The sequence below is a fragment of the Sus scrofa genome, chromosome 4 (genome assembly GCF_000003025.6).
Source record: "Sus scrofa isolate TJ Tabasco breed Duroc chromosome 4, Sscrofa11.1, whole genome shotgun sequence".
NCBI lineage: Eukaryota > Metazoa > Chordata > Mammalia > Artiodactyla > Suidae > Sus > Sus scrofa.
In genome coordinates this window covers 26,510,721-26,526,176 of record NC_010446.5, presented here as the reverse complement: position 1 = coordinate 26,526,176, position 15,456 = coordinate 26,510,721, and positions in this window count along the sequence as shown.

Genomic DNA, 15,456 nt, shown 5'->3' with positions numbered 1-15,456 from the left:
AATTGAACCTGTATCCTGGTGTTGAAGAGACGTAGCTGATGATACTGCGCCACAGCGGAACTCCAAAATTTCAAATTTCGAGTCACAAGGTATCACTGTGTACATTGCTTAAAATGCAGATACCTGAATGCCACTCAAAATATCTGATTCAGAGACCTGTGGCCTGTGACACACAATTTTAGAAACAGTGACTTTGAAAATAAGGAAGAGATTATTTCAGGTACCAGGAATTTCTGGCCCTCAGGTAACTTAAAAAAACAAACGGGGAATTTCTGTCATGGCTCAGTGGTAAGGAACCCAACTAAGATCTGTGAGGATGCTGGTTTGATCCCTGACCTCAATCAGTGGGATAAGTATCCAGCATTGCCTTGAGTTGTGTTGTAGATCTCAGATGCAGCTTGGATCTTGTATTGCTGTGGTTCTGGCTAGGCCAGCAGCTGTAGCTCTGATTGGACCCCCTAGCCTGGAAATTTCCATATGCCTCCATACAGCCCTAAAAAAAGCAAAAAAAAAAAACAGACAAAATTGATCTGTCTTCTGCTAGCTGTGGGTTTTTATTTTCCTTGTGAAGCCAAATATTCACATGATAAGAGAGGTGAAGTAGCTTCTTCAGCCTGTCTAAATGATAAATGTTTTGAATCAAAACTTATATAAATTGTTATGAAGCCCTTTCCAGTGTATTTTTTAATGTTCTCCCTAGTTTAGTTCTTTTTCAACAACCAAACTACCACATAAAATGACCAGGGTTAGGAAAGACAAATTCTCAAACGGATATGTAGGGAAATCTTGGCCTTTATTCCAAAATTTGACCACTGTTGACCTGTAATGCTGGTTCACATAAGAAATATAAAAGTGGGTATCTACTAGCTCTTTTGAACCTGGGCCTCTGCCTCAGATCACATGCACAGATAAATAGAAACCACCATACACACCACATATATGTAACTATAAAATCATTCTATGTGTGAAGCATAGAGATAAAAATCACTTTAGAGACAAATAATTCTATAAATCTGATTCCTAAAATGGAAGCCAGAATCACAGACTCAAAATCCTCCTAAACATATGTACACAACTTGTTTTATGTTACAAATCCTCTGGACATTTAACAAATGTCTGTTATTTTTGCATTAACTTGAAATACCTTATTGTAAAAAATATATATTATACATGCACATATATGTATATATTTATATACATACATAGGCATGTATAATACTTTATGGAAATTTTATAAATACTTTAACATTATCATGAGTATATTACCATAGCACTATATTTAGGCAATATATCACATTATATAAATTATTAAATATTACAATACTGCTATAAGTATATGTGTGTGTGTATAAAATATTTCATTTAGAGCTTGTTTAGGTGCAAGTGACAGAAAACCTAAATCAAATATTCTTAAACAAAATAAAGAAACTTATTGACTTACATAAATAAAAACCAAGACTACTGTTCAATTCAAGCACAGCTTGAGTGTTGAAAAAGTGAAAAAGTTTTAGTTTCACTATATATGTTGACTTGGCTTTCTTTACCTCAGTGTATTTATTTTCAGCATAGTGTGAAGGTTTGACAAGTGTAGATGCTGTCTTTAGAATCCTAGATTCAAATCCAGCAAGAGATATTACCACTGGCTATTCTAGCATTGCATGTAGAATCCGAATTGCTTAGCTAGCATGGCTTGCTCCATGAACTTAGCCTTGACCCTTCACTGAGAACAGAAGAATGTCATTATCAAGATGGATTTTTTAAAAAAATGCCTTCTATGTCAGTAATAGCCCAGGATTTTCAAGGATGATCACTAGATTTTTGGCAGGTCTAAATTAATGAATGTCTTTTTAAAAATAGAGAAACTTCAAAGAAGAGAAAAGTTCAGGAGTGTCACCATAATTTTTCCTCTATCCACTTTGAATTTAAGGAGTTTGATAGTGTCAAGTGGATATATTGAGTAAAATGTCGACTAACTGGATCTGGAGTGCTATAGAAATGTATAGGCTAAAAATATAAATGTAAGAATAATCAGCATTCCATGTTATTTAAAGTCTGGATTAAAACTGGAAGGTCTGAATGTTTAGAAGAATGGTTGGAAAAGGACTAACCAAAGAAGGCAAAGGAACAAAGACAGAGGGGTGTCATTCTGTAGATGCTGGTGTCTGTTTTCTCCCCATCTGAGCACATGGTAGGAATCACTTTCTGACACCTGCTGTTGAGTGGAGCTGGGTAACTGTCTCCACCAATGCGGTCTTGTTGCTGTTTGTGAACCATAGGATCTAATTGATACGTGGAACTCTTCAAGATTCTCTCATTCTTTCTCTTTCCTTCCTCACAGAAAATAGCAACTTTTTGATGGTAGTTGCTCTGTCTAGCCTCATGAGTAATTCCAGTGAGCACAGTTTCTCAGCTAAGGAGTAATGTGAGTAAGAGATAAATGTGTGTTGATATTTACAACTGAATAACCCAGCCTATCCTGGTTGAAACATGTTATGCTTCAGCTACAAATGGAAACATGTATTCAAAGGAGCATGTGAAAAACAGTCCATAAAAGCAAATTGAATATCAAAACATATCCATAGGATTATTTGTTTAAAGTGAAATGTACTTATTATATATGTAGTTATTGAATTAACCTGGAGGAGATATAATTATTTTTATTGTTTTTTGTTTGTTTAATATACTAGAAGCTTGTTAATAATTGTGGGAGTTATTAGAGAAAAACATATTACTAATAACAAGCAATCTTTAACCTTATGTTTGTTACTTATATTGTGATCAATAAGGAAATTGCTTCTCACATGGATAACATCAAATTAAATAATCATGACAAACCTTTTACCAACACTCTGCTTTGGATAATCTGTACAGAACATCCCTCTGCAATTAGCCTAAATAGCCACTGGATGTCAGTATTATGTTATGCCTATTGATTATTTACTCAGTTTTGGTAAGTTCATGTGGATATTTCATAATTGATAAATCTATCATCTTAAAGTAGACCATCCAAAAAAAATTAAAATTAAATTAAAAATTATTTATGTTTAGGCAATCCAGCTTTTAAGGTTCACTTACCTACCAAGATTTTTAAAAAATCTGATAGTGAATTTTGAAGGTTTATTTTAAAAGTACACAGGATATTTATTTTCTGCTTTGCTTAATATGCTTACTTCATTTTTTCATGTTACCATTGGAGTCAGTAAGAAATGTTTCCAAAATTTAAATCTGTATTCTTGTTATTTATCAGTTAAAATTACTGAACTAAGATTATGCTAAAGTTGATAAACTAATTGCCGAGTATAGTTTGATGTTTCAAAATTATTGCAAAATAGTGGTACTGGGCTTGAAACAATTATTATTATGTTTCATGAAAAAACTTGTAGATCGATGTCATATAATAGGCAAGATTTTTAATTTTAAAGATGAAAATTTAAGCATTAAATAGGTAAAAATGATTTAGACAAGGTCAGATAACTAGATTATGAAAGAGACAGGTTTTGAAGTTAATGTGAAAACTAAGAAAAGCTATTCCATGGACTATAATCAGAACTTTATGACAGTATGCAACTCATGATCCTAGACATAAGCCCCCTGAAGCCTAAAATGTAATGTACTTTTTATAATTTGAAAATTTTAAAAAGAACATATTTTACTTAAAAATTAATGTGGCATATCTTTTTCTGCCATAAGTTTGCCAAAATCAAGTGTAATGATATATTCATCTATGAGACTGCCCTCACTTTAGACACCCGTTACAATTTAAGGGCCCACACGGGTAACTCTCATTTCATACTGATTGCCTATAAATTTTGGGGTTTCCACAATTACCCTCACTTTCCATAACATGCTGGAAAACTACACAGAACTCACCATAAGTGCTGTATTCACATTTGCAATTGTATTATAGCAAAAAGATAAAAACAATAACCACCCAAAAGAAGAAGCTCTTAGGCAAAATCTGGAGGGGTTCTAGATGTGACTTCCATCATCCTCAGGAAAGCATGCCCTCCTGGTATTGATATGTGACAATACTCAAGGGATTTAGCTAACCAGAAAAACTCAAATGTGTCCAGAGTTTTTATTGAGTTTTATTAATAGACCATGATTGAGTGAACCATTGCCCATGTGACTCCATTTCAGCTGGATGTCCAGCTGATATCATGTGGCTCAAAGAGGCTTCTAATCTTATGGTTAGTTTGGCATCACCATCAGTATTCTGGGTCATCTTGTTAGTATAAACTATTTAGGGCCTCATAGTGAGTCACCTCATTAGCATTATGAAAGGCTTACCACGAGCAAAAGCAGTCTTGTCATTAGGAAATTCCAAGAATTTAGAAGTATATTGGTCAGGGTTCTCCAGAGAAACAGAATAGGGTTTCTAGCTAGAGAGACAGAAAGACAGATGGATTTAATAATATTTTTTTAATTTTAAGGATTTGTATCATGAAATTGTGGAGGCTTGGAAAGTCCAAAATCTAAAGAGTAGGCCATCAGGTTGGAGACACAGGAAAGACTGACTTTTTTTTTTTTTTTTGTCCTTTTGCAGTATATGGAGGTTTCCAGGCTAGGGGTCTAATCAAAGTTGTAGCCGCTGGCCTACGCCACAGCCACAGCAATGTGGGATCCAAGCCGCAACTACAACCTACACCATAGCTCATGGCAACACCAGATCCTTAACCCACTGAGCAAGGGCAGGGATGGAACCCACAACCTCATGGTTCCTAGTCGGATTCATTAACCACTGCTCCACGACAGGAACTTGGAGACTTACAGTTTTGAGTACAAAAATAGTATGCTAGAATAATTCCCTTTTCTTCCAGAAGTATCAGTCTTTTTCTATTAAAATCCTTCCGTTGATTAAATGGCTCACCCATATTATGTACTATTTACTCAAAATCCACCAAGTTAAATGTTACTCTCATCCAAAAACCACCTTCACAAAAACACCCAAAGTAATGTTTGATCAAGTATCTGGGCACTGACGCCTATTCAAGTTAACATAAAATTAATCATTATAAGAAGTTACCTTCCCAGAGACAGAAGCCAACAAAATTCTTTATTACACACTTCCTTTTTGATTGATAAAATTGCTATAGTGGTCAATTGTTCACTTTTATCCTCATGAAGATTTTAAGCCAAATATTAGTGAAAAAATGTGATTATTATTTTTTAATATAATCCATTCCCTTTCCTGAGTACATATCCGAGATAACAAAGCACAACAATGCCTGTTAATGTGACTCAATTCAGAAGAACAGGAGTTCCCATCGTGGGGCAGTGGTTAATGAATCCGACTAGGAACCATGAGGTTGCGGGTTCCATCCCTGCCCTTGCTCAGTGGGTTAACAATCCGGCATTGCTGTGAGCTGTGGTGTGGGTGTCAGACGCAGCTCGGATCCCGCGTTGCTGTGGCTCTGGCATAGGCTGGTGGCTACAGCTCCGATTAGACCCCTAGCCTGGGAACCTCCATATGCTGCGGGAGCTGCCCAAGAAATGGCAAAAAGACCAAAAAAAAAAAAAAAAAAAAATTCAGAAGAACAGAGAGAAACAAAAATGACAGGCAGTGTGAAGTGAGAGCTCCAAAGAAGAGCTTCTATAGTTTCTCTCCTTCAACTCCTGTTCCAGACCCCCTAAGAGTGTAATATGTTCAAATGAAATAATTGGAAACTCCAAGCATAGGCTGAGGAGAAAATGCAGGACTCTGGAGTGATAAGCTGATGGGTTAAAGAAAAGACATGGCTTTAGAGGAAAGAAATAGAAAGACATAGGCCAATCTCAGAGTTATTTCATCAAAAGAAAGTGGATTTTGAGAATTAGTCCCAGATTCTGTATATAAATATCCGGTTATCCATGGATAATGAGAAACTGTAGAAGGGCTGAACTTCTAAAGAAATCATTCTTTCATTCCATTCTCTTTAGACTCTCCATGGTATCTCAGAGCTGTTTGGTAATAGGCCAGATATCCCTCTCTTTAACAAATGATAACCTAATATGGAATTTACATATTCCATATTAGGAATATGTAATTTGTGTATTTGTGTATTTTGATATTTAATTTGTGGAATTTGATATTTGTGTATTTTGATATTTAATTTGTGGAAAACCAGTTATGGAGTGAATCAGAACTAACCATGAAGTCAGTCAAAGTGATGAATTGGCTGGGCCATGGCCAAATATTCTCTGTATGTGTAGAACAAGACACTGCCATGTTTCTAAATTTTGTCATCATACTATTGCAAGGCTTTGGATGTGACTAGAAGTCATTTGAGAAAAATAAGATTCAAGGCATCAGCAAAATATTGTTATTCTTCACACTTCTAGTTAAATCATAGGTATTTTTTCTGACACATTTTTCTTTTTTTCTTTTTCTTTTTTTGTCTTTTTAGGGCCGCACCCATGGCATATGGAGGTTCCCAGGCTAGGGGTCAAATTGGAGTTACAGCTGCCGGCCTAGCCAGAGCCATAGCAACGCCAGATCCGAGCTGCATCTATGACCTACACCACAGCTCACAGCAATGATGGATCCTTAACCCACTGAGATAAGCCAGGGGTCGAACCTTCAACCTCATGGTTCCTAGTTAGATTCGTTTCTGCTGTGCCACGATGGGAACTCCCACATTTTTCTTTTATTCTAAGATATAGCTCTTATGCTTTACACAAGATAAAAGCCTGTTCATTCTATACATCCCCTTAAATCAGTGAGTTTAACACATGATTTATCCAATTATCAGTGCCATTTAAGGCATAAAATAAATCAAGCAATTTAATAATCATATTATCACAGTAGTCAGAGAGGAGTGGAGAGTAATGTTGGAGGGACTAACCACATGATATTGAAAGAAGTGTTTAAAGTGCCTTATGATTCTTTAATCTGTGCATCTTTTCACTATTTTAGCCCTCCTCGTTTATTTTCTAGGGGTTCAGTGAGAAGCATCAAAAACAAATTTTAATGTTATTTGGCCAATGGGGTGGTCTTGAACATCTTATAAAACTTCTGTTAGTTTTCATGCAGACCCCTTCTAGCATACGGAGGCTCTTTATATCAACTATTCTTTCACACACACAAACACACAAATGGGGGGATTAATATATTGGAAGAAAGGAACTCTCAGTTTCTATAAACTGAATCTACATGCCACAAAGAATAACACAATATCACATAAGACCATGAATTTTTTCCTCTTTTTTTTTAATGTAGTCTATTCTCTTAATGATTCTCTGGGTTCATTAATTTCTGCTTTGCTAAATGAACAAATAATTCTTTTTATTCCTATTCAAATATGGAGAGAGTATATAGTATTAATTTACTTAGAATACAAAAATAACAAATTGCTGGAGTAACTATGACTTTAAGTAAATACTAAATATACTTATGATCCCATAATTAAAACTGACTCAACATAGACTTAGTAACATTTTTTTTCTTGTTTTTTTTTTTTAAAACTCTTCTATATGAAATTATAACACTTTCTAACAGTTAACTCCTATGCTAAAATGTCCTAAATTCCCAAAATGGAAACCAAGATATATTACAGTCCTCTAACTCTAAAAGGATTATTGATTTAATTATAAACAGTAAAATTGGATTATTTAACTAGAAAGTTGAAGAAAAAATGGAATTCAACATTATTTCAATGCATAAAATTTGGCTCAATATGTAAAATTTAGTTTGGAAATAGAAATTAGAGCTTCAATAAAATATGCTATATATCATGCCTAAATGTATAATATGTATAGTAAGATTCAAATGTTATCAAATTACTGAGAATTGCTATTAGAAGATGTTATAGTAAGAATCATATGAAATAGTTACAAGGCCTTATTTTTTCTTAAAAATCTCACAGTTTTAAGCTTAGGTATATGAACAGTTGAAAGTGTAATAATTAAAGCAATAAATAAAAATAAAGGATCTACCATGAGCTGGTACATGAGTGTCTTAGTGTTTTAAAGATAAAATCTCTAGAGTAGAAAAGAACATTTATGGTCTGGCCACTATATTCCCAGCCTTTTCTCTCGCAACTCCTCCTGTTCTGTACACTGTGTGTTCTGATCTAAATGTGATGTTTTAAATAGATCAGAACGTTCACTAGCTGTACTTGCTTTTTCTGCTTAGAATAAACTCCAGCCTTTCAACCACCTGATTAACTCACTGTCTTTTAAGACTCAGCTGTGTCTGAAAATCCTTTGGGAGTCTTTTGCCAGCAAAAACTTTGTCTTTCCCTTAGTTCCTTATGATCAGAAGTGAGGGGCATCTTCTCTGTTGGCCACATGGTTGATGACTGCTATCATAGCATATGCATGACATTCTAATCTTTGGCTTAAGTTTGTTAAATGTGTTAGAAAAAATGAAATATGAAACATTATTTTATATTCAAATTATCTCCTCTCTCATGCCCCAATTGCAGACTTCCCTGGACTAAATTGCCCTTAGAGTAGTTTATGATTCTTCCTAAAGATGAAGCTGTCTCAATGTACTTTAATTCTTGGCTTTTTGTTTTGTTTTGTTTTCCTAAAACCTACATTTTTCTAATTAGGATTCTTGTAAGGAGTGAAGGTAAGGGGTGTGGAGGGACCAGGGGAGGGAAGTTCCTGAAAACTGAAAGGAGGTTGAAAGTCACCAATATGCATAGAAATAGTATTAACAAGAATCAACCATATTTTGGAGTTCCCTTGACACCCAGCAGGTTAAGGAGCATTGGCATGGCCAAAAATGTTAAAAAAAAGAATCAATCATATTTATACCAAATAAATTAATTTATAGCTCACTTTATTTTAGAAATTATTCATGATAGGGTTATTAATTGATTTGGCTATGTTATTTTATGAAATCCTTGAAGGCAGTCATCCAGTTTTGTCATTATCTTCAGTAGCCATTATAATGCCTGACTCATAATCGATGATATATCAAATGAATAAGCAAGGCAGAATGTTTCATGTGTGTTACATGTTGATACTTCATCCTGGACTTTAAAGACCTTATTTACAGCATGTTAAATAACTTGAATTTTTTTTTAAAACTATAAGAGAAGACAGGGCATTTCTGGGAGCTCAGAGGATACCAATGACTCATTCATTATTTGGCCTAAATCTCTGTGGGAATAAACAGACAGACAAATAAATAAACAAACAAAAACACCCATTTTGTTGTATTCATGATGTGAGCAAAGGAGTGTGAATTTGTTTATGAAGGTGCGTAAAACAAATACCTATGCCTCAGTAGACATGCTGAATTGTATAAATATACTTAATGTCATTATTACTGAATCATTATGTATAATTGAGGTTCAAGGGTTGACTATGATGCTAAATTAGGGAAGCCAAACTGACCCAGAACTGAGCTGACAAGTCAATTGCAGGAGGGAAAATAAATTTAAGAAACAGCAATAATGCAACAGTAAGAAACATGTGAGTTTTCTGAAACATCCGGAGGGCTATTTTTCCCACTTGAAGTGGGCAAATGATTTTTTTTCACTGAAATACTTTTACATTCCACCTGGACAGCATGAGACCTGGTCAGAGGACCTTGTGAAATGGGCTTTACACTGAGCTGGATGGGCAGTACTATAATGGCACTGGATCCAATTTCTATTCTGAGGTTCTTGTCAGTCTTAGCATTCTAGGTAATTCATCTTTGAGTAAGTTAATGACTTTGTAAATAAAAATAGGATTATTATGTATCCTGTTCTTTCATTTATATTATGAATTGTGAATTTTTATATATTTTAACTTACATATTTATAAAATATTTGACAGTATTTATATGTGCTTATATATATGTATGAATATATATAGCAGCTATATAAAAGCATTGCATAAGGGAAGATTACATAGTTTTGGTTTTTTTAAACATTGTTTTATTTAAGGAAATAAATTGCACAGTTTTGCATGTTTTTATATGTTCTTACTGATAGTTTTGTCTGGAAAAAATATTTTTCTGGAACTAAAACCTCTTTATAAGCATTTATTCCTAATTAGGAAGTGAATGTTTAACTTTCTTAATGCCTTCAGGTTATTTTGCAAAGTAGTGTGATTTTAAATGAAACTCTTCAGTGTATATGAACATTTTCAAAATCACATCAATGCACATCAAAGGATTTAAACAATTTTTTTTGGATATTGGTAAAACATGGGGCAGAGTAGTGATTGAGGGGATAGTCATAGCCAAGAAGAATATACATTCTTACAAAAAACAAAGAATTAGAGCCCACAGTGATTTATGTTTTATCTACTTTAAACTCAAATGACCAATAAAATGCTATTCACCTAATTTTTTTTAAAGTCCTTAATGCTTGAAACAAACACAGACTGGTTCATGTAGTTAAATTAGATGGCAAGAGAAAAACATTGCTATACAAAATTATGAGCATCAGAAGGCAGATCCGTGTGTGTGTGTGTGTGTGTGTGTGTGTGTGTGTGTGTGTGTGTGTGTGTGTTTATAAATTCAGGGGAAAGCATTTTCTTTGTTCAACAAATTAGCAATCAAAGAGACAAAGGAGATAGCACCAGTGGAGATAGCACCAGTGGATAGCACCAATGAAGGTGTCCAGGCTACAGACTTTACAAAATTAAATTCCCTCCCAAATACACAAGCCTTTAAGATAAAATCATTTTATGCTGAATATAAAGAAGTTTGAAGTTCAAAACTCTTTAAACTTTTCTAAATTTTTATTAAGTCTAAACATCTAAGGAAAAGTATCTCCTCTGTGTTTTTATTAGAGTAACTTTAAATTGTATTAAAGCACAAAAAACTATAGATACCATTCTCCAACTGAAACCAAGGGATCTAACACAATTTCAAAAAGTTATTTCACAATCATAATATGGCAAAGAGCCTAGACCGAAACTTTAAGCATCAGCATGATGTACTTTGTCATAAGGACAAGAGAGGTTACAGACTCAGGTTCTCATCTGAAAGAATTTTCCAGGAAAGAGAACTGTATTTTCCAACATCTAATCATCTTCTCTATCTTCCTACATTCCTTGGCTTACCTCATAGATAATGCTTCAAGTCCATTTTAAGAAATTCAGTATCCATGAGCTTACTCATAATCTTGTAAAAATGGATGTCAACTCCTGGTCTATAAAATGATGTCACAATAAAATATTTTATTTCTCTTTCTCATAATTGTGGACTTAGGGAAAATAAATATGGCAAAATGTTATAAAAATAGGAAATTTAGATAGGCTCTAAATCTCTAACTTTCATGTTTATTGAATTTTCTAATTTTATTTAGAAATCCTAATTAGAGTCATCTACTAATTTATAAGTGTTCACTAATTATCAAACATTGAGCCTCACTAAATGCCAAGTATTCTGAACTAGATATTCATAAGGGAAAATGCCCTTACAAAAGGAACATGAGGTCTGGTGAAGTATAACTCACCAAGGAGGCCAAGCAGAATATAACACAAACACCTTCGTTTGTATCTGTTCACCATATATTTTGATAAATGATAAGAAAAGCATGGGCACAAAAGGGCAGAAGACAATCTCTAAGAGATACTAAAACTGTTTTCTCACATTCGCTACAAATGTTCGAGCTTTTTTGGTTCCCCTAATTTAAATTCGGAATCATTGACCATAGAGTAGGAGTTTTTTGGTTAAATATGTGTTCATTTTGCCACTGAAATGAACTTACCAGTCATTCCCATAAGTGTTGGTTTTATGAAAGGAAGCTATGAGGGCACCGTTACTAGATCCCAAATAAAATGATTTTCAAATCTTTATTTTTTCAAGTCTATTGAGAACTCATCCATGAACTATTTCACAAGTTACAGATTATTTGGGATTTGAGTTAAACCATTTTTAAAACTACATTAAATTTAACATAATTTACTTAAGCTGGCCATTGACATGCTTTAGCTTTTCGAGTGAAGGTGATTTTTAGCATATTTAAAACTTTTTGGCATCATTCAAAGATTAAAAACCCTTCTGATAGAAATGTTTACATTTTCCTGAATCAGCAACCTTATCTTAGTATATATTCTTAAAATTTTATGCAGAAGTGGAGCAGCAAAAATAAATCTGACTAGGAACCCTGAGGTTGCAACCCCTGGCCTTGCTCAGTGGGTTAAGGATCCAGTGTTGCTGTGAGCTGTGGTGTAGGTTGCGGATGTGGCTTGGATCTGGTGTTGCTGTGGCTGTAGTCTAGGCTGGCAGCTATAGCTCTGATTCGACGCCTAGCCTGGGAGCCTCCATATGCCACGGGCGAGGCCCTAAGAAGCAAAAATAAAATATATTTTATGCAGAGCAAAATGTAAAATGCTTCTTTCTTGGAACCAATTAAGAAACATACAGAAGTCACCATACCAGTCATTAAAACTTTCACCTTCTTACTGAAAAACAATAGGGAGTAAACCAGTTTATGTTAAGGTAGCAAAGTATTCCTAAACTTTAGTAGCTTACAACAACAAAAAGATTTATTTCTGGATCACATTATATTTCTAATACAGCTAGATTGTGACTCTGCTCCATGTCTTCTTCATTTGGGGATCTAGGATATGGGGGCAGCTCCTATTTGAGCCCCTTCACTTATCTCAAGTTGGAGAAAAAAAGTGATGGCAGAAACATATTCCAGTTCTTAAGGTTAAGGTTCTGCCACATTTGGGGATCTAGGATATGGGGGCAGCTCCTATTTGAGCCCCTTCACTTATCTCAAGTTGGAGAAAAAAAGTGATGGCAGAAACATATTCCAGTTCTTAAGGTTCTGCCAGAAATAGCTTGTCACTTTACACATTTCATTGTCTAGAGAAGAGATTCTCCAACTCACCATTACTTAATATTGAGACCAGATAATTGTGTGTGTGTGTTTGTTTTGGGGGATGGAATGGGTAGCATTGTCTCATACATTATTGATTAGTGGGATCTTTAGTCTCTTTACCCACTAGATAACACTATCAACCCCCATGCTGTAAAAAATAAAAATATCTCCAGACATTACCAAATGTTCCCTGGTGAGAAACTGTGGTCTCTGGTTGTGATCACAAGTTTAAAGAAATTCACCTGGCCAAGGAGAGCTAGCAGAATGACCTGATACCATACCGGAGAGGACCAGTAAAGAGGGACATACAGAGAGTTCCAAAGGGAAAAAGCCTAACAAGAGGGTAACACATATTTTTACAATAATGCAATCCAGCAAAAGAGAAATTGCAATTGAGCCATCCCACTTGTATCTTCATGTGCCCCAATCATTTTCTGACCATCTGAATATCACTGAAGAAAAAGTTAAATTTTTTCCACAGAAAATTATATTTTTTGGAGTCACAGAATCCATTAATTTGGGTAACTCCAAGGCTACTTTAATTTTTTTTCCTTCTTTTTCTTTTTACAGCCACAGCTGTGGCATATGGAAGCTCCCGAGTTAGTGTTCTAATCAGAGCTGAAGCTGTAGACCTATGCCTTAGCCACAGCAACACCAGATCTGAGCTGCATCTGTGACCTACACCACAGCTTAAGGCAACGCTAGATCCTTACCTTATTGAGCGAAGCCAGCATCAAACCCCACAGATACTGAAGCACAATGGGAACTCCTCCAAGGCTACTTTAAACCTCAGACCAAAAAAGTTCAAATTTTTACTTGCATATTTTATCAGAGTTGTACAATGAGTTCGAATGCTAGAATAAAGATACTCCAACAATAAAATGTGAGCTACAATGATATGTCCTCAGTTTGAATTTGCACCATGCTCAGTGTCATGGAAAAAGTAACTATTGATCAAATATTAAAGGTTCTTGAGGTAAGCTGAGTTCAAAATCCTTCATGAACAAAGGTCTAAAATTAAATAATTATTCCAACATAAGTCAAAATATAAAGAATCTAATTATGAAATTATTAAATTTCCCCCAATTCTTTTTTTTTCTATACTCAATCTAATCCTATGCCAGATACCTGGGTTTAATTAGGGTTCCTTCAAAGTTATAATATTGTATGTCAAAAAAGAGTCAAAATCTCTTTGACAGCTTAGTATTATTCTCAGCCACAAGTATTTCCTGGGTCTATCAAAAAAGCCCAACAAGTGAAAGATAAGCTCATACTCAAGTGATTTAGTGTCATTAGCGCCTATGGCAAACTATTCCTGGCAAAATTATATTTTAATAACCCTGGACCTAGCATTGCCCAGGAAACTGGCAGATTTAATGAAATCTTAGTCAAACAGAATCAATGAGGAAAATTACTTGGCTTTACCTTTGCTAGGATGCCTGTCAGTCTATGCCAGATGCTTGGAGACCAGTGCTTTGGAATATGGGAAAATGCCCATAAAGATTATATTTATGACACATTGTTGACTACATTGAAATAAAAATTCTCCTAGGCATATGATCTCAAGTGTAATTTTTTGAGATAGATCTGACCTTCTTTTGAGAAATTCAGGCTTTAAATAACTTTCTCTTTAGGGGGTTCCCTAGTGGCCTAGTGGGTTAAGGATCGGGCATTGTCACTGCTACAGCTCTGGTTGCTGCTGTAGTGCTAATTTGGTCCTTGGGGAGCTAATTTTATCTGGGGAGCTTCTGCATGCCAGGGGTGGCCAAAATTAATTAATTAATTAATTTCTCTTCAAGCATATTTGAAAATTCTTTTTTTTTTTTTTCTAGGTTCCTTAACTTTGGTCACCAAAGTTCTCAGCGATGAACTGAGAGGAAGGGCACACTCTAGTTCACAATCAAGTTGTAGCACTCCTTATTATAAAAGTCAACCTACTAATGCTGCATTTTTAAAAAACCACCACACAATTTTATAAAAGTATCTTCATGGGGAGTTACCATCGTGGCGCAGTGGTTAGCGAATCCGACTAGGAACCATGAGGTTGAGGGTTCAGTCCCTGGCCTTGTTCAGTGGGTTAAGGATCCGGCGTTGCCATGAGCTGTGGTGTGGGTCGCAGACGCGGCTTGGATCCCTCGTAGCTGTGGCTCTGGTGTAGGCCGGTGGCTGCAGCTCGGACTAGACCCCTAGCCCAGGAACTTCCATATGCCACAGGAGCGGCCCTAGAAAAGGCAAAAAAAAAGACAAAAAAAAAAAAAAAAAGTGTCTTCATAGTACAATAAACTCCCTATAAATTCTCCATGAATTGAACCAAATCCAGTTCCTCTAAACTTTAAAGGCATGTACCTGGTCACATTGCATGTATATTTTCACTTCCTAATATCATTCTGCTTCTCTGCATATAGATTCATAGGCAAATGGAACTGAATCTAGGATTAAAACAAACAAGAAATAAATGTTTTCCCTTATCTGTGTTGAGCCTGTATTAATAGAGGGTCACTGGCTTCAAGCAGATGAAATAAAATATTTTTTAATAATATACCAACAAAGCCTAGATTTGCATATATAGCTATATACTTAATATAATAGCTTATTTATGTATTGCTCCTGAGTAAGCATAACCTCTAGGCATAGATATTACGAGAATCCAAGAAGTCTCCCTATTGGGAACCTGTCCTACTAAATCTAATCCATG